The sequence below is a fragment of the Triturus cristatus genome, chromosome 5_2 (genome assembly GCF_964204655.1).
Source record: "Triturus cristatus chromosome 5_2, aTriCri1.1, whole genome shotgun sequence".
Lineage (NCBI taxonomy): Eukaryota > Metazoa > Chordata > Amphibia > Caudata > Salamandridae > Triturus > Triturus cristatus.
The window spans coordinates 577,611,323-577,632,592 of NC_140588.1; the positions used below are offsets into that span (position 1 = coordinate 577,611,323).

At 53.3% G+C, this 21,270-nt stretch overlaps 22 non-coding genes across 22 annotated transcripts; 10 read left to right on the forward strand and 12 right to left on the reverse strand.

The window, feature by feature from the left end:
* The first annotated feature begins 905 nt into the window (after positions 1 to 905).
* On the forward strand, positions 906 to 988 carry TRNAL-UAA (transfer RNA leucine (anticodon UAA)). The gene has a single exon. It is a non-coding gene; the product is annotated as a tRNA-Leu (tRNA).
* Positions 989 to 2,104: 1,116 nt separating this feature from the next.
* Positions 2,105 to 2,176, reverse strand: TRNAE-CUC (transfer RNA glutamic acid (anticodon CUC)). Its single transcript has one exon. It is a non-coding gene; the product is annotated as a tRNA-Glu (tRNA).
* Positions 2,177 to 2,806: 630 nt separating this feature from the next.
* Positions 2,807 to 2,878, reverse strand: TRNAE-UUC (transfer RNA glutamic acid (anticodon UUC)). Its single transcript has one exon. It is a non-coding gene; the product is annotated as a tRNA-Glu (tRNA).
* Positions 2,879 to 3,121: 243 nt separating this feature from the next.
* On the forward strand, positions 3,122 to 3,204 carry TRNAL-UAA (transfer RNA leucine (anticodon UAA)). Its single transcript has one exon. It is a non-coding gene; the product is annotated as a tRNA-Leu (tRNA).
* A 1,132-nt stretch (positions 3,205 to 4,336) lies between these two features.
* On the reverse strand, positions 4,337 to 4,408 carry TRNAE-CUC (transfer RNA glutamic acid (anticodon CUC)). Its single transcript has one exon. It is a non-coding gene; the product is annotated as a tRNA-Glu (tRNA).
* A 630-nt stretch (positions 4,409 to 5,038) lies between these two features.
* On the reverse strand, positions 5,039 to 5,110 carry TRNAE-UUC (transfer RNA glutamic acid (anticodon UUC)). The gene has a single exon. It is a non-coding gene; the product is annotated as a tRNA-Glu (tRNA).
* A 243-nt stretch (positions 5,111 to 5,353) lies between these two features.
* Positions 5,354 to 5,436, forward strand: TRNAL-UAA (transfer RNA leucine (anticodon UAA)). The gene has a single exon. It is a non-coding gene; the product is annotated as a tRNA-Leu (tRNA).
* Positions 5,437 to 6,562: 1,126 nt separating this feature from the next.
* TRNAE-CUC (transfer RNA glutamic acid (anticodon CUC)) lies at positions 6,563 to 6,634 on the reverse strand. Its single transcript has one exon. It is a non-coding gene; the product is annotated as a tRNA-Glu (tRNA).
* A 630-nt stretch (positions 6,635 to 7,264) lies between these two features.
* Positions 7,265 to 7,336, reverse strand: TRNAE-UUC (transfer RNA glutamic acid (anticodon UUC)). Its single transcript has one exon. It is a non-coding gene; the product is annotated as a tRNA-Glu (tRNA).
* A 243-nt stretch (positions 7,337 to 7,579) lies between these two features.
* On the forward strand, positions 7,580 to 7,662 carry TRNAL-UAA (transfer RNA leucine (anticodon UAA)). The gene has a single exon. It is a non-coding gene; the product is annotated as a tRNA-Leu (tRNA).
* Positions 7,663 to 9,496: 1,834 nt separating this feature from the next.
* TRNAE-UUC (transfer RNA glutamic acid (anticodon UUC)) lies at positions 9,497 to 9,568 on the reverse strand. Its single transcript has one exon. It is a non-coding gene; the product is annotated as a tRNA-Glu (tRNA).
* Positions 9,569 to 9,811: 243 nt separating this feature from the next.
* On the forward strand, positions 9,812 to 9,894 carry TRNAL-UAA (transfer RNA leucine (anticodon UAA)). Its single transcript has one exon. It is a non-coding gene; the product is annotated as a tRNA-Leu (tRNA).
* A 1,818-nt stretch (positions 9,895 to 11,712) lies between these two features.
* On the reverse strand, positions 11,713 to 11,784 carry TRNAE-UUC (transfer RNA glutamic acid (anticodon UUC)). Its single transcript has one exon. It is a non-coding gene; the product is annotated as a tRNA-Glu (tRNA).
* A 243-nt stretch (positions 11,785 to 12,027) lies between these two features.
* Positions 12,028 to 12,110, forward strand: TRNAL-UAA (transfer RNA leucine (anticodon UAA)). Its single transcript has one exon. It is a non-coding gene; the product is annotated as a tRNA-Leu (tRNA).
* Positions 12,111 to 13,944: 1,834 nt separating this feature from the next.
* On the reverse strand, positions 13,945 to 14,016 carry TRNAE-UUC (transfer RNA glutamic acid (anticodon UUC)). Its single transcript has one exon. It is a non-coding gene; the product is annotated as a tRNA-Glu (tRNA).
* A 243-nt stretch (positions 14,017 to 14,259) lies between these two features.
* TRNAL-UAA (transfer RNA leucine (anticodon UAA)) lies at positions 14,260 to 14,342 on the forward strand. Its single transcript has one exon. It is a non-coding gene; the product is annotated as a tRNA-Leu (tRNA).
* Positions 14,343 to 16,170: 1,828 nt separating this feature from the next.
* TRNAE-UUC (transfer RNA glutamic acid (anticodon UUC)) lies at positions 16,171 to 16,242 on the reverse strand. Its single transcript has one exon. It is a non-coding gene; the product is annotated as a tRNA-Glu (tRNA).
* A 243-nt stretch (positions 16,243 to 16,485) lies between these two features.
* Positions 16,486 to 16,568, forward strand: TRNAL-UAA (transfer RNA leucine (anticodon UAA)). Its single transcript has one exon. It is a non-coding gene; the product is annotated as a tRNA-Leu (tRNA).
* A 1,828-nt stretch (positions 16,569 to 18,396) lies between these two features.
* On the reverse strand, positions 18,397 to 18,468 carry TRNAE-UUC (transfer RNA glutamic acid (anticodon UUC)). Its single transcript has one exon. It is a non-coding gene; the product is annotated as a tRNA-Glu (tRNA).
* A 243-nt stretch (positions 18,469 to 18,711) lies between these two features.
* TRNAL-UAA (transfer RNA leucine (anticodon UAA)) lies at positions 18,712 to 18,794 on the forward strand. The gene has a single exon. It is a non-coding gene; the product is annotated as a tRNA-Leu (tRNA).
* A 1,834-nt stretch (positions 18,795 to 20,628) lies between these two features.
* TRNAE-UUC (transfer RNA glutamic acid (anticodon UUC)) lies at positions 20,629 to 20,700 on the reverse strand. The gene has a single exon. It is a non-coding gene; the product is annotated as a tRNA-Glu (tRNA).
* A 243-nt stretch (positions 20,701 to 20,943) lies between these two features.
* TRNAL-UAA (transfer RNA leucine (anticodon UAA)) lies at positions 20,944 to 21,026 on the forward strand. Its single transcript has one exon. It is a non-coding gene; the product is annotated as a tRNA-Leu (tRNA).
* The last annotated feature ends 244 nt before the right edge of the window (positions 21,027 to 21,270 follow it).

The following is a 21,270-nucleotide window of genomic DNA, read 5'->3' on the forward strand; positions in this document are numbered from 1 at the left end:
AGTGACAAAGCTCATGGGGGCTGAAAGCATATTTTATTCTACAGCGAATATGAATCAGAACTTGAAAAAACACTCATGATTCCACCAGACTGTTTGTCACTTCCAAGCACAGGCCATCCCCTCCCCCGTGCCACTGAACCGACGAATTCCTGTACAATTGGGATCCCCGGGAAATCACAAGAGGGACACCTAGTGGCCGCTGATAGCTCAAAGACAGCTGGTACACCTTCTCACACCTACCTCGTTATTCAGCTTGCTGGAAGAATACATTGCGAATGACCGATTCAAGAGTGCAAGGGAGAAGAGTGCTCCAAAGTAGATGTATACATCGCAGCCGGGTTTTCCAGCAATTTACCTTTCTGATGAGCTGGTACTGCACTTTACGCCCACATAGAGCACCTGACTGGGTGGGGGACTGCGTGTGCATGAAGGTGGCTGAGGGCAATGGGAGCAAAGCAACCTGGGACACAGGGGACCCAGCCCCTTTCCTCTGCTTTCGTCTATAGGTCGGGGTGCCTTTTTAAGGACCTTCGATTAAAAAAAGCTGAGCTGCGTGGACAAATTACGCACGTCTACGTCTTAGAGGGATCTTCCCTGACCGGGAATCGAACCCGGGCCGCGGCGGTGAAAGCGCCAAATCCTAGCCACTAGACCACCAGGGAGGAGATGCTCTTGTGAGCCTGCCTTGCTCACTTCCTTATTGTGACTAAGCTAACTCCACTGTATAGATTGCCCATAAAGTACGAGTGGGGAAAAGTTAGGTGTCACACAGTGTGTTTGTCATAAGCAATTACCTTTATCCTCCTGCAAAAGCCTTTTTACTCTGCAATCACCTCTTGCTGGACAGCCTGCGCTGGAGCAGCCAGCATGAAAAGGGAGCTGAGTAAGGCAGGGCCTAGGGTCTCACCAGGGTGGCCGAGTGGTTAAGGCGTTGGACTTAAGATCCAATGGACAGTTGTCCGCATGGGTTCGAGCCCCATCCCTGGTATGGGTTTTCAGCGGGTGTGTAGGAACTTGCAGATGCTTTTTTAAAGCATTTTCCTCTGCCCTCCTCACCCTCCCAGTGCCCTTCCTTAACAGTCCCAATTCACGTCTCAGCTGTGGGGTCTGCTGCTACTCTGCACTTAGCATGGATGCTTCCCAAAGCAATGCAGTGCCACCTACGCAGAGCCCCTGCTTAGAGAAATACACCTCCTATGTCTTTTCCCACTGAAGGGAGCAGGAGGAAGTACTTGCTTCCTGGGGAACATGGGCCTGCCACTGGAATTTGTTAACCCGCCTCTTGCGGATTTCTCCCCTTTCTTTGATTTACACCTGCAGGCTCTCCCTTGCCATCGGAGCAGGATCTGCTGATGCAGGCCCGGCTGGATCAAATGTGCAAAGGCTTGTCCCCAGGCCTCGGGAAAAAATTGAGCAGAGATTCCCGCCTCCGCCTCCGCCTCCTCAATGGGCTTCCAAACGGGCAATGCCCTGACGGGTACCCCACGCCCCACCCTGCCCATGCCCACACCCCTGTATATGAGGGTGACCCATGTCCCTCACCCTCCATGCTCGAACGGAAGACACGTGTGTCCTGAGGGGAGCGCCAGACAGGCATTTCTCCGGCCAGGCAGACCCCTGCAGCACCCGTTAGGCTCCAAAGCCTGTACATTCCCAAGATGCCACTGGTCACTATGCAAATCAGACAGCCCTGGCCACACCCTCTCCGCCGCTGGGCTCTGCTGCTTTCGGTACGTGCAGCTCAGCTTTTTCTTACCCTGAACCAGACTTCCGTTTCAGCAAAAAGGTGGGTTGCAGTGGGTCCGGGATGCCATTTGGAGACAAAGCCTGCGGCCCTGTCAAAGATGACTTCCTGCCGCACACCATGTGGTCAGAAGCCTACGAAAAGAAGCGCACCTCGGAATACAGAATCTCACTTCCTCAAGAGCCTTGCACAAGAGATTTTCCTCCCGCCGAGGAAAGCAACTCAAAGGGAACCTTGCGAAAATCAAATTAGGAGCCAGATTGCGGGATGCTAGGCAAACTGTTTGTCAGAAAAGCAAATTCATTTTGAGAAGCCCTGACCTGCGGGAAGGAAAAGCATTCAAGGGCAGAAGAAGGACTGTTCCCTGACCGGGAATCGAACCCGGGCCGCGGCGGTGAGAGCGCCGAATCCTAACCACTAGACCACCAGGGAACCCACAGCTATACAGCAAAAGTTCCTACACTGCTCTCCTAGTGACAAAGCTCATGGGGGCTGAAAGCATATTTTATTCTACAGCGAATATGAATCAGAACTTGAAAAAACACTCATGATTCCACCAGACTGTTTGTCACTTCCAAGCACAGGCCATCCCCTCCCCCGTGCTACTGAACCGACGAATTCCTGTATAATCGGGATCCCCGGGAAATCACAAGAGGGACACCTAGTGGCCGCTGATAGCTCAAAGACAGCTGGTACACCTTCTCACACCTACCTCGTTATTCAGCTTGCTGGAAGAATACATTGCGAATGACCGATTCAAGAGTGCAAGGGAGAAGAGTGCTCCAAAGTAGATGTATACATCGCAGCCGGGTTTTCCAGCAATTTACCTTTCTGATGAGCTGGTACTGCACTTTACGCCCACATAGAGCACCTGACTGGGTGGGGGACTGCGTGCGCATGAAGGTGGCTGAGGGCAATGGGAGCAAAGCAACCTGGGACACAGGGGACCCAGCCCCTTTCCTCTGCTTTCGTCTATAGGTCGGGGTGCCTTTTTAAGGACCTTCGATTAAAAAAAGCTGAGCTGCGTGGACAAATTACGCACGTCTACGTCTTAGAGGGATCTTCCCTGACCGGGAATCGAACCCGGGCCGCGGCGGTGAAAGCGCCGAATCCTAGCCACTAGACCACCAGGGAGGAGATGCTCTTGTGAGCCTGCCTTGCTCACTTCCTTATTGTGACTAAGCTAACTCCACTGTATAGATTGCCCATAAAGTACGAGTGGGGAAAAGTTAGGTGTCACACAGTGTGTTTGTCATAAGCAATTACCTTTATCCTCCTGCAAAAGCCTTTTTACTCTGCAATCACCTCTTGCTGGACAGCCTGCGCTGGAGCAGCCAGCATGAAAAGGGAGCTGAGTAAGGCAGGGCCTAGGGTCTCACCAGGGTGGCCGAGTGGTTAAGGCGTTGGACTTAAGATCCAATGGACAGTTGTCCGCATGGGTTCGAGCCCCATCCCTGGTATGGGTTTTCAGCGGGTGTGTAGGAACTTGCAGATGCTTTTTTAAAGCATTTTCCTCTGCCCTCCTCACCCTCCCAGTGCCCTTCCTTAACAGTCCCAATTCACGTCTCAGCTGTGGGGTCTGCTGCTACTCTGCACTTAGCATGGATGCTTCCCAAAGCAATGCAGTGCCACCTACGCAGAGCCCCTGCTTAGAGAAATACACCTCCTATGTCTTTTCCCACTGAAGGGAGCAGGAGGAAGTACTTGCTTCCTGGGGAACATGGGCCTGCCACTGGAATTTGTTAACCCGCCTCTTGCGGATTTCTCCCCTTTCTTTGATTTACACCTGCAGGCTCTCCCTTGCCATCGGAGCAGGATCTGCTGATGCAGGCCCGGCAGGATCAAATGTGCAAAGGCTTGTCCCCAGGCCTCGGGAAAAAATTGAGCAGAGATTCCCGCCTCCGCCTCCGCCTCCGCCTCCTCTTGCCTTCCGAACGGGCTTCCAAACGGGCAATGCCCTGACGGGTCCCCCACGCCCCATCCTGCCCATGCCCACACCCCTGTATATGAGGGTGACCCATGTCCCTCACCCTCCATGCTCGAACGGAAGACACGTGTGTCCTGAGGGGAGCGCCAGACAGGCATTTCTCCGGCCAGGCAGACCCCTGCAGCACCCGTTAGGCTCCAAAGCCTGTAGATTCCCAAGATGCCACTGGTCACTATGCAAATCAGACAGCCCTGGCCACACCCTCTCCGCCGCTGGGCTCTGCTGCTTTCGGTACGTGCAGCTCAGCTTTTTCTTACCCTGAACCAGACTTCCGTTTCAGCAAAAAGGTGGGTTGCAGTGGGTCCGGGATGCCATTTGGAGACAAAGCCTGCGGCCCTGTCAAAGATGACTTCCTGCCGCACACCATGTGGTCAGAAGCCTACGAAAAGAAGCGCACCTCGGAATACAGAATCTCACTTCCTCAAGAGCCTTGCACAAGAGATTGTCCTCCCGCCGAGGAAAGCAACTCAAAGGGAACCTTGCGAAAATCAAATTAGGAGCCAGATTGCGGGATGCTAGGCAAACTGTTTGTCAGAAAAGCAAATTCATTTTGAGAAGCCCTGACCTGCGGGAAGGAAAAGCATTCAAGGGCAGAAGAAGGACTGTTCCCTGACCGGGAATCGAACCCGGGCCGCGGCGGTGAGAGCGCCGAATCCTAACCACTAGACCACCAGGGAACCCACAGCCATACAGCAAAAGTTCCTACACTGCTCTCCTAGTGACAAAGCTCATGGGGGCTGAAAGCATATTTTATTCTACAGCGAATATGAATCAGAACTTGAAAAAACACTCATGATTCCACCAGACTGTTTGTCACTTCCAAGCACAGGCCATCCCCTCCCCCGTGCTACTGAACCGACGAATTCCTGTACAATCGGGATCCCCGGGAAATCACAAGAGGGACACCTAGTGGCCGCTGATAGCTCAAAGACAGCTGGTACACCTTCTCACACATACCTCGTTATTCAGCTTGCTGGAAGAATACATTGCGAATGACCGATTCAAGAGTGCAAGGGAGAAGAGTGCTCCAAAGTAGATGTATACATCGCAGCCGGGTTTTCCAGCAATTTACCTTTCTGATGAGCTGGTACTGCACTTTACGCCCACATAGAGCACCTGACTGGGTGGGGGACTGCGTGCGCATGAAGGTGGCTGAGGGCAATGGGAGCAAAGCAACCTGGGACACAGGGGACCCAGCCCCTTTCCTCTGCTTTCGTCTATAGGTCGGGGTGCCTTTTTAAGGACCTTCGATTAAAAAAAGCTGAGCTGCGTGGACAAATTACGCACGTCTACGTCTTAGAGGGATCTTCCCTGACCGGGAATCGAACCCGGGCCACGGCGGTGAAAGCGCCGAATCCTAGCCACTAGACCACCAGGGAGGAGATGCTCTTGTGAGCCTGCCTTGCTCACTTCCTTATTGTGACTAAGCTAACTCCACTGTATAGATTGCCCATAAAGTACGAGTGGGGAAAAGTTAGGTGTCACACAGTGTGTTTGTCATAAGCAATTACCTTTATCCTCCTGCAAAAGCCTTTTTACTCTGCAATCACCTCTTGCTGGACAGCCTGCGCTGGAGCAGCCAGCATGAAAAGGGAGCTGAGTAAGGCAGGGCCTAGGGTCTCACCAGGGTGGCCGAGTGGTTAAGGCGTTGGACTTAAGATCCAATGGACAGTTGTCCGCATGGGTTCGAGCCCCATCCCTGGTATGGGTTTTCAGCGGGTGTGTAGGAACTTGCAGATGCTTTTTTAAAGCATTTTCCTCTGCCCTCCTCACCCTCCCAGTGCCCTTCCTTAACAGTCCCAATTCACGTCTCAGCTGTGGGGTCTGCTGCTACTCTGCACTTAGCATGGATGCTTCCCAAAGCAATGCAGTGCCACCTACGCAGAGCCCCTGCTTAGAGAAATACACCTCCTATGTCTTTTCCCACTGAAGGGAGCAGGAGGAAGTACTTGCTTCCTGGGGAACATGGGCCTGCCACTGGAATTTGTTAACCCGCCTCTTGCGGATTTCTCCCCTTTCTTTGATTTACACCTGCAGGCTCTCCCTTGCCATCGGAGCAGGATCTGCTGATGCAGGCCCGGCTGGATCAAATGTGCAAAGGCTTGTCCCCAGGCCTCGGGAAAAAATTGAGCAGAGATTCCCGCCTCCGCCTCCGCGTCCTCTTGCCTTCCGAACGGGCTTCCAAACGGGCAATGCCCTGACGGGTACCCCACGCCCCACCCTGCCCATGCCCACACCCCTGTATATGAGGGTGACCCATGTCCCTCACCCTCCATGCTCGAACGGAAGACACGTGTGTCCTGAGGGGAGCGCCAGACAGGCATTTCTCCGGCCAGGCAGACCCCTGCAGCACCCGTTAGGCTCCAAAGCCTGTACATTCCCAAGATGCCACTGGTCACTATGCAAATCAGACAGCCCTGGCCACACCCTCTCCGCCGCTGGGCTCTGCTGCTTTCGGTACGTGCAGTTCAGCTTTTTCTTACCCTGAACCAGACTTCCGTTTCAGCAAAAAGGTGGGTTGCAGTGGGTCCGGGATGCCATTTGGAGACAAAGCCTGCGGCCCTGTCAAAGATGACTTCCTGCCGCACACCATGTGGTCAGAAGCCTACGAAAAGAAGCGCACCTCGGAATACAGAATCTCACTTCCTCAAGAGCCTTGCACAAGAGATTTTCCTCCCGCCGAGGAAAGCAACTCAAAGGGAACCTTGCGAAAATCAAATTAGGAGCCAGATTGCGGGATGCTAGGCAAACTGTTTGTCAGAAAAGCAAATTCATTTTGAGAAGCCCTGACCTGCGGGAAGGAAAAGCATTCAAGGGCAGAAGAAGGACTGTTCCCTGACCGGGAATCGAACCCGGGCCGCGGCGGTGAGAGCGCCGAATCCTAACCACTAGACCACCAGGGAACCCACAGCTATACAGCAAAAGTTCCTACACTGCTCTCCTAGTGACAAAGCTCATGGGGGCTGAAAGCATATTTTATTCTACAGCGAATATGAATCAGAACTTGAAAAAACACTCATGATTCCACCAGACTGTTTGTCACTTCCAAGCACAGGCCATCCCCTCCCCCGTGCTACTGAACCGACGAATTCCTGTACAATCGGGATCCCCGGGAAATCACAAGAGGGACACCTAGTGGCCGCTGATAGCTCAAAGACAGCTGGTACACCTTCTCACACCTACCTCGTTATTCAGCTTGCTGGAAGAATACATTGCGAATGACCGATTCAAGAGTGCAAGGGAGAAGAGTGCTCCAAAGTAGATGTATACATCGCAGCCGGGTTTTCCAGCAATTTACCTTTCTGATGAGCTGGTACTGCACTTTACGCCCACATAGAGCACCTGACTGGGTGGGGGACTGCGTGCGCATGAAGGTGGCTGAGGGCAATGGGAGCAAAGCAACCTGGGACACAGGGGACCCAGCCCCTTTCCTCTGCTTTCGTCTATAGGTCGGGGTGCCTTTTTAAGGACCTTCGATTAAAAAAAGCTGAGCTGCGTGGACAAATTACGCACGTCTACGTCTTAGAGGGATCTTCCCTGACCGGGAATCGAACCCGGGCCGCGGCGGTGAAAGCGCCGAATCCTAGCCACTAGACCACCAGGGAGGAGATGCTCTTGTGAGCCTGCCTTGCTCACTTCCTTATTGTGACTAAGCTAACTCCACTGTATAGATTGCCCATAAAGTACGAGTGGGGAAAAGTTAGGTGTCACACAGTGTGTTTGTCATAAGCAATTACCTTTATCCTCCTGCAAAAGCCTTTTTACTCTGCAATCACCTCTTGCTGGACAGCCTGCGCTGGAGCAGCCAGCATGAAAAGGGAGCTGAGTAAGGCAGGGCCTAGGGTCTCACCAGGGTGGCCGAGTGGTTAAGGCGTTGGACTTAAGATCCAATGGACAGTTGTCCGCATGGGTTCGAGCCCCATCCCTGGTATGGGTTTTCAGCGGGTGTGTAGGAACTTGCAGATGCTTTTTTAAAGCATTTTCCTCTGCCCTCCTCACCCTCCCAGTGCCCTTCCTTAACAGTCCCAATTCACGTCTCAGCTGTGGGGTCTGCTGCTACTCTGCACTTAGCATGGATGCTTCCCAAAGCAATGCAGTGCCACCTACGCAGAGCCCCTGCTTAGAGAAATACACCTCCTATGTCTTTTCCCACTGAAGGGAGCAGGAGGAAGTACTTGCTTCCTGGGGAACATGGGCCTGCCACTGGAATTTGTTAACCCGCCTCTTGCGGATTTCTCCCCTTTCTTTGATTTACACCTGCAGGCTCTCCCTTGCCATCGGAGCAGGATCTGCTGATGCAGGCCCGGCAGGATCAAATGTGCAAAGGCTTGTCCCCAGGCCTCGGGAAAAAATTGAGCAGAGATTCCCGCCTCCGCCTCCGCCTCCGCCTCCTCTTGCCTTCCGAACGGGCTTCCAAACGGGCAATGCCCTGACGGGTCCCCCACGCCCCATCCTGCCCATGCCCACACCCCTGTATATGAGGGTGACCCATGTCCCTCACCCTCCATGCTCGAACGGAAGACACGTGTGTCCTGAGGGGAGCGCCAGACAGACATTTCTCCGGCCAGGCAGACCCCTGCAGCACCCGTTAGGCTCCAAAGCCTGTACATTCCCAAGATGCCACTGGTCACTATGCAAATCAGACAGCCCTGGCCACACCCTCTCCGCCGCTGGGCTCTGCTGCTTTCGGTACGTGCAGCTCAGCTTTTTCTTACCCTGAACCAGACTTCCGTTTCAGCAAAAAGGTGGGTTGCAGTGGGTCCGGGATGCCATTTGGAGACAAAGCCTGCGGCCCTGTCAAAGATGACTTCCTGCCGCACACCATGTGGTCAGAAGCCTACGAAAAGAAGCGCACCTCGGAATACAGAATCTCACTTCCTCAAGAGCCTTGCACAAGAGATTTTCCTCCCGCCGAGGAAAGCAACTCAAAGGGAACCTTGCGAAAATCAAATTAGGAGCCAGATTGCGGGATGCTAGGCAAACTGTTTGTCAGAAAAGCAAATTCATTTTGAGAAGCCCTGACCTGCGGGAAGGAAAAGCATTCAAGGGCAGAAGAAGGACTGTTTCCTGACCGGGAATCGAACCCGGGCCGCGGCGGTGAGAGCGCCGAATCCTAACCACTAGACCACCAGGGAACCCACAGCCATACAGCAAAAGTTCCTACACTGCTCTCCTAGTGACAAAGCTCATGGGGGCTGAAAGCATATTTTATTCTACAGCGAATATGAATCAGAACTTGAAAAAACACTCATGATTCCACCAGACTGTTTGTCACTTCCAAGCACAGGCCATCCCCTCCCCCGTGCCACTGAACCGACGAATTCCTGTACAATCGGGATCCCCGGGAAATCACAAGAGGGACACCTAGTGGCCGCTGATAGCTCAAAGACAGCTGGTACACCTTCTCACACCTACCTCGTTATTCAGCTTGCTGGAAGAATACATTGCGAATGACCGATTCAAGAGTGCAAGGGAGAAGAGTGCTCCAAAGTAGATGTATACATCGCAGCCGGGTTTTCCAGCAATTTACCTTTCTGATGAGCTGGTACTGCACTTTACGCCCACATAGAGCACCTGACTGGGTGGGGGACTGCGTGTGCATGAAGGTGGCTGAGGGCAATGGGAGCAAAGCAACCTGGGACACAGGGGACCCAGCCCCTTTCCTCTGCTTTCGTCTATAGGTCGGGGTGCCTTTTTAAGGACCTTCGATTAAAAAAAGCTGAGCTGCGTGGACAAATTACGCACGTCTACGTCTTAGAGGGATCTTCCCTGACCGGGAATCGAACCCGGGCCGCGGCGGTGAAAGCGCCGAATCCTAGCCACTAGACCACCAGGGAGGAGATGCTCTTGTGAGCCTGCCTTGCTCACTTCCTTATTGTGACTAAGCTAACTCCACTGTATAGATTGCCCATAAAGTACGAGTGGGGAAAAGTTAGGTGTCACACAGTGTGTTTGTCATAAGCAATTACCTTTATCCTCCTGCAAAAGCCTTTTTACTCTGCAATCACCTCTTGCTGGACAGCCTGCGCTGGAGCAGCCAGCATGAAAAGGGAGCTGAGTAAGGCAGGGCCTAGGGTCTCACCAGGGTGGCCGAGTGGTTAAGGCGTTGGACTTAAGATCCAATGGACAGTTGTCCGCATGGGTTCGAGCCCCATCCCTGGTATGGGTTTTCAGCGGGTGTGTAGGAACTTGCAGATGCTTTTTTAAAGCATTTTCCTCTGCCCTCCTCACCCTCCCAGTGCCCTTCCTTAACAGTCCCAATTCACGTCTCAGCTGTGGGGTCTGCTGCTACTCTGCACTTAGCATGGATGCTTCCCAAAGCAATGCAGTGCCACCTACGCAGAGCCCCTGCTTAGAGAAATACACCTCCTATGTCTTTTCCCACTGAAGGGAGCAGGAGGAAGTACTTGCTTCCTGGGGAACATGGGCCTGCCACTGGAATTTGTTAACCCGCCTCTTGCGGATTTCTCCCCTTTCTTTGATTTACACCTGCAGGCTCTCCCTTGCCATCGGAGCAGGATCTGCTGATGCAGGCCCGGCTGGATCAAATGTGCAAAGGCTTGTCCCCAGGCCTCGGGAAAAAATTGAGCAGAGATTCCCGCCTCCGCCTCCGCCTCCTCAATGGGCTTCCAAACGGGCAATGCCCTGACGGGTACCCCATGCCCCACCCTGCCCATGCCCACACCCCTGTATATGAGGGTGACCCATGTCCCTCACCCTCCATGCTCGAACGGAAGACACGTGTGTCCTGAGGGGAGCGCCAGACAGGCATTTCTCCGGCCAGGCAGACCCCTGCAGCACCCGTTAGGCTCCAAAGCCTGTACATTCCCAAGATGCCACTGGTCACTATGCAAATCAGACAGCCCTGGCCACACCCTCTCCGCCGCTGGGCTCTGCTGCTTTCGGTACGTGCAGCTCAGCTTTTTCTTACCCTGAACCAGACTTCCGTTTCAGCAAAAAGGTGGGTTGCAGTGGGTCCGGGATGCCATTTGGAGACAAAGCCTGCGGCCCTGTCAAAGATGACTTCCTGCCGCACACCATGTGGTCAGAAGCCTACGAAAAGAAGCGCACCTCGGAATACAGAATCTCACTTCCTCAAGAGCCTTGCACAAGAGATTTTCCTCCCGCCGAGGAAAGCAACTCAAAGGGAACCTTGCGAAAATCAAATTAGGAGCCAGATTGCGGGATGCTAGGCAAACTGTTTGTCAGAAAAGCAAATTCATTTTGAGAAGCCCTGACCTGCGGGAAGGAAAAGCATTCAAGGGCAGAAGAAGGACTGTTTCCTGACCGGGAATCGAACCCGGGCCGCGGCGGTGAGAGCGCCGAATCCTAACCACTAGACCACCAGGGAACCCACAGCCATACAGCAAAAGTTCCTACACTGCTCTCCTAGTGACAAAGCTCATGGGGGCTGAAAGCATATTTTATTCTACAGCGAATATGAATCAGAACTTGAAAAAACACTCATGATTCCACCAGACTGTTTGTCACTTCCAAGCACAGGCCATCCCCTCCCCCGTGCTACTGAACCGACGAATTCCTGTACAATCGGGATCCCCGGGAAATCACAAGAGGGACACCTAGTGGCCGCTGATAGCTCAAAGACAGCTGGTACACCTTCTCACACCTACCTCGTTATTCAGCTTGCTGGAAGAATACATTGCGAATGACCGATTCAAGAGTGCAAGGGAGAAGAGTGCTCCAAAGTAGATGTATACATCGCAGCCGGGTTTTCCAGCAATTTACCTTTCTGATGAGCTGGTACTGCACTTTACGCCCACATAGAGCACCTGACTGGGTGGGGGACTGCGTGCGCATGAAGGTGGCTGAGGGCAATGGGAGCAAAGCAACCTGGGACACAGGGGACCCAGCCCCTTTCCTCTGCTTTCGTCTATAGGTCGGGGTGCCTTTTTAAGGACCTTCGATTAAAAAAAGCTGAGCTGCGTGGACAAATTACGCACGTCTACGTCTTAGAGGGATCTTCCCTGACCGGGAATCGAACCCGGGCCGCGGCGGTGAAAGCGCCGAATCCTAGCCACTAGACCACCAGGGAGGAGATGCTCTTGTGAGCCTGCCTTGCTCACTTCCTTATTGTGACTAAGCTAACTCCACTGTATAGATTGCCCATAAAGTACGAGTGGGGAAAAGTTAGGTGTCACACAGTGTGTTTGTCATAAGCAATTACCTTTATCCTCCTGCAAAAGCCTTTTTACTCTGCAATCACCTCTTGCTGGACAGCCTGCGCTGGAGCAGCCAGCATGAAAAGGGAGCTGAGTAAGGCAGGGCCTAGGGTCTCACCAGGGTGGCCGAGTGGTTAAGGCGTTGGACTTAAGATCCAATGGACAGTTGTCCGCATGGGTTCGAGCCCCATCCCTGGTATGGGTTTTCAGTGGGTGTGTAGGAACTTGCAGATGCTTTTTTAAAGCATTTTCCTCTGCCCTCCTCACCCTCCCAGTGCCCTTCCTTAACAGTCCCAATTCACGTCTCAGCTGTGGGGTCTGCTGCTACTCTGCACTTAGCATGGATGCTTCCCAAAGCAATGCAGTGCCACCTACGCAGAGCCCCTGCTTAGAGAAATACACCTCCTATGTCTTTTCCCACTGAAGGGAGCAGGAGGAAGTACTTGCTTCCTGGGGAACATGGGCCTGCCACTGGAATTTGTTAACCCGCCTCTTGCGGATTTCTCCCCTTTCTTTGATTTACACCTGCAGGCTCTCCCTTGCCATCGGAGCAGGATCTGCTGATGCAGGCCCGGCAGGATCAAATGTGCAAAGGCTTGTCCCCAGGCCTCGGGAAAAAATTGAGCAGAGATTCCCGCCTCCGCCTCCGCCTCCGCCTCCTCTTGCCTTCCGAACGGGCTTCCAAACGGGCAATGCCCTGACGGGTCCCCCACGCCCCATCCTGCCCATGCCCACACCCCTGTATATGAGGGTGACCCATGTCCCTCACCCTCCATGCTCGAACGGAAGACACGTGTGTCCTGAGGGGAGCGCCAGACAGGCATTTCTCCGGCCAGGCAGACCCCTGCAGCACCCGTTAGGCTCCAAAGCCTGTACATTCCCAAGATGCCACTGGTCACTATGCAAATCAGACAGCCCTGGCCACACCCTCTCCGCCGCTGGGCTCTGCTGCTTTCGGTACGTGCAGCTCAGCTTTTTCTTACCCTGAACCAGACTTCCGTTTCAGCAAAAAGGTGGGTTGCAGTGGGTCCGGGATGCCATTTGGAGACAAAGCCTGCGGCCCTGTCAAAGATGACTTCCTGCCGCACACCATGTGGTCAGAAGCCTACGAAAAGAAGCGCACCTCGGAATACAGAATCTCACTTCCTCAAGAGCCTTGCACAAGAGATTTTCCTCCCGCCGAGGAAAGCAACTCAAAGGGAACCTTGCGAAAATCAAATTAGGAGCCAGATTGCGGGATGCTAGGCAAACTGTTTGTCAGAAAAGCAAATTCATTTTGAGAAGCCCTGACCTGCGGGAAGGAAAAGCATTCAAGGGCAGAAGAAGGACTGTTTCCTGACCGGGAATCGAACCCGGGCCGCGGCGGTGAGAGCGCCGAATCCTAACCACTAGACCACCAGGGAACCCACAGCCATACAGCAAAAGTTCCTACACTGCTCTCCTAGTGACAAAGCTCATGGGGGCTGAAAGCATATTTTATTCTACAGCGAATATGAATCAGAACTTGAAAAAACACTCATGATTCCACCAGACTGTTTGTCACTTCCAAGCACAGGCCATCCCCTCCCCCATGCCACTGAACCGACGAATTCCTGTACAATCGGGATCCCCGGGAAATCACAAGAGGGACACCTAGTGGCCGCTGATAGCTCAAAGACAGCTGGTACACCTTCTCACACATACCTCGTTATTCAGCTTGCTGGAAGAATACATTGCGAATGACCGATTCAAGAGTGCAAGGGAGAAGAGTGCTCCAAAGTAGATGTATACATCGCAGCCGGGTTTTCCAGCAATTTACCTTTCTGATGAGCTGGTACTGCACTTTACGCCCACATAGAGCACCTGACTGGGTGGGGGACTGCGTGTGCATGAAGGTGGCTGAGGGCAATGGGAGCAAAGCAACCTGGGACACAGGGGACCCAGCCCCTTTCCTCTGCTTTCGTCTATAGGTCGGGGTGCCTTTTTAAGGACCTTCGATTAAAAAAAGCTGAGCTGCGTGGACAAATTACGCACGTCTACGTCTTAGAGGGATCTTCCCTGACCGGGAATCGAACCCGGGCCGCGGCGGTGAAAGCGCCGAATCCTAGCCACTAGACCACCAGGGAGGAGATGCTCTTGTGAGCCTGCCTTGCTCACTTCCTTATTGTGACTAAGCTAACTCCACTGTATAGATTGCCCATAAAGTACGAGTGGGGAAAAGTTAGGTGTCACACAGTGTGTTTGTCATAAGCAATTACCTTTATCCTCCTGCAAAAGCCTTTTTACTCTGCAATCACCTCTTGCTGGACAGCCTGCGCTGGAGCAGCCAGCATGAAAAGGGAGCTGAGGAAGGCAGGGCCTAGGGTCTCACCAGGGTGGCCGAGTGGTTAAGGCGTTGGACTTAAGATCCAATGGACAGTTGTCCGCATGGGTTCGAGCCCCATCCCTGGTATGGGTTTTCAGCGGGTGTGTAGGAACTTGCAGATGCTTTTTTAAAGCATTTTCCTCTGCCCTCCTCACCCTCCCAGTGCCCTTCCTTAACAGTCCCAATTCACGTCTCAGCTGTGGGGTCTGCTGCTACTCTGCACTTAGCATGGATGCTTCCCAAAGCAATGCAGTGCCACCTACGCAGAGCCCCTGCTTAGGGAAATACACCTCCTATGTCTTTTCCCACTGAAGGGAGCAGGAGGAAGTACTTGCTTCCTGGGGAACATGGGCCTGCCACTGGAATTTGTTAACCCGCCTCTTGCGGATTTCTCCCCTTTCTTTGATTTACACCTGCAGGCTCTCCCTTGCCATCGGAGCAGGATCTGCTGATGCAGGCCCGGCTGGATCAAATGTGCAAAGGCTTGTCCCCAGGCCTCGGGAAAAAATTGAGCAGAGATTCCCGCCTCCGCCTCCGCCTCCTCTTGCCTTCCGAACGGGCTTCCAAACGGGCAATGCCCTGACGGGTCCCCCACGCCCCATCCTGCCCATGCCCACACCCCTGTATATGAGGGTGACCCATGTCCCTCACCCTCCATGCTCGAACGGAAGACACGTGTGTCCTGAGGGGAGCGCCAGACAGGCATTTCTCCGGCCAGGCAGACCCCTGCAGCACCCGTTAGGCTCCAAAGCCTGTACATTCCCAAGATGCCACTGGTCACTATGCAAATCAGACAGCCCTGGCCACACCCTCTCCGCCGCTGGGCTCTGCTGCTTTCGGTACGTGCAGCTCAGCTTTTTCTTACCCTGAACCAGACTTCCGTTTCAGCAAAAAGGTGGGTTGCAGTGGGTCCGGGATGCCATTTGGAGACAAAGCCTGCGGCCCTGTCAAAGATGACTTCCTGCCGCACACCATGTGGTCAGAAGCCTACGAAAAGAAGCGCACCTCGGAATACAGAATCTCACTTCCTCAAGAGCCTTGCACAAGAGATTTTCCTCCCGCCGAGGAAAGCAACTCAAAGGGAACCTTGCGAAAATCAAATTAGGAGCCAGATTGCGGGATGCTAGGCAAACTGTTTGTCAGAAAAGCAAATTCATTTTGAGAAGCCCTGACCTGCGGGAAGGAAAAGCATTCAAGGGCAGAAGAAGGACTGTTTCCTGACCGGGAATCGAACCCGGGCCGCGGCGGTGAGAGCGCCGAATCCTAACCACTAGACCACCAGGGAACCCACAGCCATACAGCAAAAGTTCCTACACTGCTCTCCTAGTGACAAAGCTCATGGGGGCTGAAAGCATATTTTATTCTACAGCGAATATGAATCAGAACTTGAAAAAACACTCATGATTCCACCAGACTGTTTGTCACTTCCAAGCACAGGCCATCCCCTCCCCCGTGCTACTGAACCGACGAATTCCTGTACAATCGGGATCCCCGGGAAATCACAAGAGGGACACCTAGTGGCCGCTGATAGCTCAAAGACAGCTGGTACACCTTCTCACACCTACCTCGTTATTCAGCTTGCTGGAAGAATACATTGCGAATGACCGATTCAAGAGTGCAAGGGAGAAGAGTGCTCCAAAGTAGATGTATACATCGCAGCCGGGTTTTCCAGCAATTTACCTTTCTGATGAGCTGGTACTGCACTTTACGCCCACATAGAGCACCTGACTGGGTGGGGGACTGCGTGCGCATGAAGGTGGCTGAGGGCAATGGGAGCAAAGCAACCTGGGACACAGGGGACCCAGCCCCTTTCCTCTGCTTTCGTCTATAGGTCGGGGTGCCTTTTTAAGGACCTTCGATTAAAAAAAGCTGAGCTGCGTGGACAAATTACGCACGTCTACGTCTTAGAGGGATCTTCCCTGACCGGGAATCGAACCCGGGCCGCGGCGGTGAAAGCGCCGAATCCTAGCCACTAGACCACCAGGGAGGAGATGCTCTTGTGAGCCTGCCTTGCTCACTTCCTTATTGTGACTAAGCTAACTCCACTGTATAGATTGCCCATAAAGTACGAGTGGGGAAAAGTTAGGTGTCACACAGTGTGTTTGTCATAAGCAATTACCTTTATCCTCCTGCAAAAGCCTTTTTACTCTGCAATCACCTCTTGCTGGACAGCCTGCGCTGGAGCAGCCAGCATGAAAAGGGAGCTGAGTAAGGCAGGGCCTAGGGTCTCACCAGGGTGGCCGAGTGGTTAAGGCGTTGGACTTAAGATCCAATGGACAGTTGTCCGCATGGGTTCGAGCCCCATCCCTGGTATGGGTTTTCAGTGGGTGTGTAGGAACTTGCAGATGCTTTTTTAAAGCATTTTCCTCTGCCCTCCTCACCCTCCCAGTGCCCTTCCTTAACAGTCCCAATTCACGTCTCAGCTGTGGGGTCTGCTGCTACTCTGCACTTAGCATGGATGCTTCCCAAAGCAATGCAGTGCCACCTACGCAGAGCCCCTGCTTAGAGAAATACACCTCCTATGTCTTTTCCCACTGAAGGGAGCAGGAGGAAGTACTTGCTTCCTGGGGAACATGAGCCTGCCACTGGAATTTGTTAACCCGCCTCTTGCGGATTTCTCCCCTTTCTTTGATTTACACCTGCAGGCTCTCCCTTGCCATCGGAGCAGGATCTGCTGATGCAGGCCCGGCAGGATCAAATGTGCAAAGGCTTGTCCCCAGGCCTCGGGAAAAAATTGAGCAGAGATTCCCGCCTCCGCCTCCGCCTCCTCTTGCCTTCCGAACGGGCTTCCAAACGGGCAATGCCCTGACGGGTCCCCCACGCCCCATCCTGCCCATGCCCACACCCCTGTATATGAGGGTGACCCATGTCCCTCACCCTCCATGCTCGAACGGAAGACACGTGTGTCCTGAGGGGAGCGCCAGACAGACATTTCTCCGGCCAGGCAGACCCCTGCAGCACCCGTTAGGCTCCAAAGCCTGTACATTCCCAAGATGCCACTGGTCACTATGCAAATCAGACAGCCCTGGCCACACCCTCTCCGCCGCTGGGCTCTGCTGCTTTCGGTACGTGCAGCTCAGCTTTTTCTTACCCTGAACCAGACTTCCGTTTCAGCAAAAAGGTGGGTTGCAGTGGGTCCGGGATGCCATTTGGAGACAAAGCCTGCGGCCCTGTCAAAGATGACTTCCTGCCGCACACCATGTGGTCAGAAGCCTACGAAAAGAAGCGCACCTCGGAATACAGAATCTCACTTCCTCAAGAGCCTTGCACAAGAGATTTTCCTCCCGCCGAGGAAAGCAACTCAAAGGGAACCTTGCGAAAATCAAATTAGGAGCCAGATTGCGGGATGCTAGGCAAACTGTTTGTCAGAAAAGCAAATTCATTTTGAGAAGCCCTGACCTGCGGGAAGGAAAAGCATTCAAGGGCAGAAGAAGGACTGTTTCCTGACCGGGAATCGAACCCGGGCCGCGGCGGTGAGAGCGCCGAATCCTAACCACTAGACCACCAGGGAACCCACAGCCATACAGCAAAAGTTCCTACACTGCTCTCCTAGTGACAAAGCTCATGGGGGCTGAAAGCATATTTTATTCTACAGCGAATATGAATCAGAACTTGAAAAAACACTCATGATTCCACCAGACTGTTTGTCACTTCCAAGCACAGGCCATCCCCTCCCCCGTGCCACTGAACCGACGAATTCCTGTACAATCGGGATCCCCGGGAAATCACAAGAGGGACACCTAGTGGCCGCTGATAGCTCAAAGACAGCTGGTACACCTTCTCACACCTACCTCGTTATTCAGCTTGCTGGAAGAATACATTGCGAATGACCGATTCAAGAGTGCAAGGGAGAAGAGTGCTCCAAAGTAGATGTATACATCGCAGCCGGGTTTTCCAGCAATTTACCTTTCTGATGAGCTGGTACTGCACTTTACGCCCACATAGAGCACCTGACTGGGTGGGGGACTGCGTGTGCATGAAGGTGGCTGAGGGCAATGGGAGCAAAGCAACCTGGGACACAGGGGACCCAGCCCCTTTCCTCTGCTTTCGTCTATAGGTCGGGGTGCCTTTTTAAGGACCTTCGATTAAAAAAAGCTGAGCTGCGTGGACAAATTACGCACGTCTACGTCTTAGAGGGATCTTCCCTGACCGGGAATCGAACCCGGGCCGCGGCGGTGAAAGCGCCGAATCCTAGCCACTAGACCACCAGGGAGGAGATGCTCTTGTGAGCCTGCCTTGCTCACTTCCTTATTGTGACTAAGCTAACTCCACTGTATAGATTGCCCATAAAGTACGAGTGGGGAAAAGTTAGGTGTCACACAGTGTGTTTGTCATAAGCAATTACCTTTATCCTCCTGCAAAAGCCTTTTTACTCTGCAATCACCTCTTGCTGGACAGCCTGCGCTGGAGCAGCCAGCATGAAAAGGGAGCTGAGTAAGGCAGGGCCTAGGGTCTCACCAGGGTGGCCGAGTGGTTAAGGCGTTGGACTTAAGATCCAATGGACAGTTGTCCGCATGGGTTCGAGCCCCATCCCTGGTATGGGTTTTCAGCGGGTGTGTAGGAACTTGCAGATGCTTTTTTAAAGCATTTTCCTCTGCCCTCCTCACCCTCCCAGTGCCCTTCCTTAACAGTCCCAATTCACGTCTCAGCTGTGGGGTCTGCTGCTACTCTGCACTTAGCATGGATGCTTCCCAAAGCAATGCAGTGCCACCTACGCAGAGCCCCTGCTTAGAGAAATACACCTCCTATGTCTTTTCCCACTGAAGGGAGCAGGAGGAAGTACTTGCTTCCTGGGGAACATGGGCCTGCCACTGGAATTTGTTAACCCGCCTCTTGCGGATTTCTCCCCTTTCTTTGATTTACACCTGCAGGCTCTCCCTTGCCATCGGAGCAGGATCTGCTGATGCAGGCCCGGCAGGATCAAATGTGCAAAGGCTTGTCCCCAGGCCTCGGGAAAAAATTGAGCAGAGATTCCCGCCTCCGCCTCCGCCTCCGCCTCCTCTTGCCTTCCGAACGGGCTTCCAAACGGGCAATGCCCTGACGGGTCCCCCACGCCCCATCCTGCCCATGCCCACACCCCTGTATATGAGGGTGACCCATGTCCCTCACCCTCCATGCTCGAACGGAAGACACGTGTGTCCTGAGGGGAGCGCCAGACAGGCATTTCTCCGGCCAGGCAGACCCCTGCAGCACCCGTTAGGCTCCAAAGCCTGTACATTCCCAAGATGCCACTGGTCACTATGCAAATCAGACAGCCCTGGCCACACCCTCTCCGCCGCTGGGCTCTGCTGCTTTCGGTACGTGCAGCTCAGCTTTTTCTTACCCTGAACCAGACTTCCGTTTCAGCAAAAAGGTGGGTTGCAGTGGGTCCGGGATGCCATTTGGAGACAAAGCCTGCGGCCCTGTCAAAGATGACTTCCTGCCGCACACCATGTGGTCAGAAGCCTACGAAAAGAAGCGCACCTCGGAATACAGAATCTCACTTCCTCAAGAGCCTTGCACAAGAGATTTTCCTCCCGCCGAGGAAAGCAACTCAAAGGGAACCTTGCGAAAATCAAATTAGGAGCCAGATTGCGGGATGCTAGGCAAACTGTTTGTCAGAAAAGCAAATTCATTTTGAGAAGCCCTGACCTGCGGGAAGGAAAAGCATTCAAGGGCAGAAGAAGGACTGTTTCCTGACCGGGAATCGAACCCGGGCCGCGGCGGTGAGAGCGCCGAATCCTAACCACTAGACCACCAGGGAACCCACAGCCATACAGCAAAAGTTCCTACACTGCTCTCCTAGTGACAAAGCTCATGGGGGCTGAAAGCATATTTTATTCTACAGCGAATATGAATCAGAACTTGAAAAAACACTCATGATTCCACCAGACTGTTTGTCACTTCCAAGCACAGGCCATCCCCTCCCCCATGCCACTGAACCGACGAATTCCTGTACAATCGGGATCCCCGGGAAATCACAAGAGGGACACCTAGTGGCCGCTGATAGCTCAAAGACAGCTGGTACACCTTCTCACACATACCTCGTTATTCAGCTTGCTGGAAGAATACATTGCGAATGACCGATTCAAGAGTGCAAGGGAGAAGAGTGCTCCAAAGTAGATGTATACATCGCAGCCGGGTTTTCCAGCAATTTACCTTTCTGATGAGCTGGTACTGCACTTTACGCCCACATAGAGCACCTGACTGGGTGGGGGACTGCGTGTGCATGAAGGTGGCTGAGGGCAATGGGAGCAAAGCAACCTGGGACACAGGGGACCCAGCCCCTTTCCTCTGCTTTCGTCTATAGGTCGGGGTGCCTTTTTAAGGACCTTCGATTAAAAAAAGCTGAGCTGCGTGGACAAATTACGCACGTCTACGTCTTAGAGGGATCTTCCCTGACCGGGAATCGAACCCGGGCCGCGGCGGTGAAAGCGCCGAATCCTAGCCACTAGACCACCAGGGAGGAGATGCTCTTGTGAGCCTGCCTTGCTCACTTCCTTATTGTGACTAAGCTAACTCCACTGTATAGATTGCCCATAAAGTACGAGTGGGGAAAAGTTAGGTGTCACACAGTGTGTTTGTCATAAGCAATTACCTTTATCCTCCTGCAAAAGCCTTTTTACTCTGCAATCACCTCTTGCTGGACAGCCTGCGCTGGAGCAGCCAGCATGAAAAGGGAGCTGAGTAAGGCAGGGCCTAGGGTCTCACCAGGGTGGCCGAGTGGTTAAGGCGTTGGACTTAAGATCCAATGGACAGTTGTCCGCATGGGTTCGAGCCCCATCCCTGGTATGGGTTTTCAGCGGGTGTGTAGGAACTTGCAGATGCTTTTTTAAAGCATTTTCCTCTGCCCTCCTCACCCTCCCAGTGCCCTTCCTTAACAGTCCCAATTCACGTCTCAGCTGTGGGGTCTGCTGCTACTCTGCACTTAGCATGGATGCTTCCCAAAGCAATGCAGTGCCACCTACGCAGAGCCCCTGCTTAGAGAAATACACCTCCTATGTCTTTTCCCACTGAAGGGAGCAGGAGGAAGTAC